Source organism: Jaculus jaculus, chromosome 4 (genome assembly GCF_020740685.1).
Source record: "Jaculus jaculus isolate mJacJac1 chromosome 4, mJacJac1.mat.Y.cur, whole genome shotgun sequence".
Taxonomy (NCBI): domain Eukaryota; kingdom Metazoa; phylum Chordata; class Mammalia; order Rodentia; family Dipodidae; genus Jaculus; species Jaculus jaculus.
Genome location: NC_059105.1, coordinates 24,028,073 through 24,030,911, shown reverse-complemented (window position 1 = coordinate 24,030,911; position 2,839 = coordinate 24,028,073).

The following is a 2,839-nucleotide window of genomic DNA, read 5'->3' as shown; positions in this document are numbered from 1 at the left end:
CCCATGTTAGGTGCATATATGTTTAGGATTGTAATGCCCTCCTGTTGGGAGTGTGCCCTTAATCAATATAAAGTGACCTTCCTTATCCTTCGTGACTAACGTTGGACTGAAGTCTACCTTGTCAGATATTAGGATAGCAAGCCCTGCTTGTTTTCTAGGTCCATTTGCTTGAAACACCGTTCTCCAACCTTTCACCCTAAGATAATGTCCATCCTTTGTAGAAAGGTGAGTTTCTTAGAAACAACAAATTGTAGGATCCTGCTTTTTAACCCAGTCTGCAAACCTATGTCTTTTGGTTGGGGCATTGAGGCCATCGATAGTTAGTGATATTATTGAAAGGTGTTTATGTTTGCCATTTTTGTTGTGGTTCCAGTTCTACCTTTGCTCTGTTGTGTTAATTAGTATTTGAGTATTGCTTGTTTTTTCCATGTTCCTTATATGTGTGCTTTTCCTTCTCTTTGGCATGGAGTATTTTCTGTAGAGCTGGTTTTGTTTTCAAATACTCCTTTAGCATGCTTTTGTCATGGAATGTTCTTATTTCTACTTGAATGGATAGCTTTGCAGGATAAAGTAACATTGGTTGACAGTTGTTATCTTTCAGAATTTGGAGTACATCACTCCAAGTCCTTCTGGCTTTAAAAGTTTGTGTTGAGTAATCTGCTGTAATCCTGATGGGCTTGCCTTTGTAGGTAACTTGATTTTTCTCTCTGACTGCTTTCAATATTTTTTCTTTGCATTGTGTGATTGGTAGTTTGATTATAATATGGCAAGGAGAGGTTCTTTCCAGGTTTTGTCTGGCTGGGGTTCTAAAGACTTTCTGTATCTGCATTGGCACCTCTTTCCCAATTTGGGGGAAGTTTTCTTCTATGATTTTGTTGAAGATGCCTACTATGTCTTTGGAGTGAAATTCTTCTCCTTATACTATGCCCTGAATTCTTATGTTTGATCTTTTCATAGTGTCCCAAATATCTTGAAATTCCCATTCATACTTTTCTATTAGTTTGTCTTTCTCTTTGTTGGACTGTATTAGATCTGCCACCTGGTCTTCTAGCTTATATATTCTGTCCTCTCCTTCATCCATTCTACTGGTGAGATTTTTCTACAGAGTTTTTTTTTTTTTATTTCATTAACTGTGTTCTTCATTGCTAGTAATTCTGACTGGTTTTTCTTTATTATTTCTATTTCCTTATTTATGTCTTGTATTGCCTTCTTTATTTCATTAAATTGGTGTCCTGCATCTTCTTTGATTCCTTTGATTTCCTCTTTGTTTCCTTTGATTTGTTCTTTAACTTCTTTGAGCATATTTATTTTTTTCTTTTTTTAAAAAATTTTTATTAGCATTTTCCATGATTATAAAAAAAATCCCATGTTAATTCCCTCCCTCGCCCCCCCCACACTTTCCCCTTTGAAATTCCATTCTCCATCATATTACCTCTCCATCACAATCATTGTACTTACATATATACAATATCAACCTATTAAGTACCCTCCTCCCTTCCTTTCTCTTCCCTTTATGTCTCCTTTTTAACTTACTGGCCTCTGCTACTAAGTATTTTCATTCTCTTTGAGCATATTTAAAATCATTCGTTTGAAATCTTTCTCAGGCGTTTCCTCCAACTCGTTGTCACTGGAGGTCATCTCTGATTCATTAATACTTTTTGGTGGATTTATATTGTCTTGATTTTTGGTGTTTCTTGTGTTATAATGTATATATTTTTGCATCTTGGATTAAGTTAATGCTTGGATTTTATAGTCTGCTGGGTATTCTTATCTGTATCAATTTAACTGATGTTATATATCTTCAGTGTAGGAGATTAAGATGTTAGGTATGGCTCTTAACACTCTCAGAATATCTAGAAAAGTGTTCCTAGGAGTTCAGTTTGCCTGCTATGGGAGCATTCAAGTAGGCTGAGTGGGACAAAATACAGGTAGATTCTAAAACTTAAACACTGTATACATTCAATCAACAACAGCACCTAGTATTTATGCAAGAGTAGGTGTTATAACAACCAGATCATCTATCAACAAATAGATTAAGATTTCTGGTCTGTTGAAGGTTCCAAGTCAGCTTGTGACTAAGTGAGACCCTTCCCTGGTGCAATCCCAGTTACCTTTTTGGATGATTTTGGTCTCAGTCAAGTAGGCTGGCTGGTTCGCTGGACTGCTGTTCTGTTTTCTGGAGGTGGGCACTGACTTTTCCTGTGGGGCAAACTGAGCCTGGCAACTGTGGCCCTGCAGATGGGCACCCCTGTTGCTGGAACTGTTGCTGCTGCTGCTGGAGCTGCTGCTGCTGGATCCACTGCTGCTGCTGCTGGACCCGCCGCTGCTGCTGCCGAAGCTGCCACTGCTGGGTCCACCACTTCTGCTGCTATAAGCTGCCACTGCTGGAGCTGTTGCTGCTGCTGCTGGAGTGGCTGTGCCGGTGCCGGAGCTGCTGCTGTTGCTGCCAGAGCCAGAGCCGATGCTTCCACTGCCACTTCCACTGCGGGAGCTGGGGCGCCACTGCTGGAGCTGCTTTGGCCTGCCTGTGTGGGCTCTGGATGCTCTGGAATGCTCCTACTTCTCCGCTGCCATTTTAATTTTTCATACACCTCACTTTTTAGTAAAAGTGTGTATTTTGTTGGGTTTCCTTTGGTTATTTCTCCCCTAGGCTGCTTTGGCGTGGTTCCTATGCCACTGTCTTAACCAGAACCTAATAATCTTGTTCATGATTTCTTTCAAATCAGCCTTTGAGTCATTTTTTTAAATTATTTATTTATTTATTTGAGAGACAAGCAGATAGAGTGTGGGCACACCAGGGCCTCCAGCCACTGCAAATGCACTCCAGACACGTGTTCCA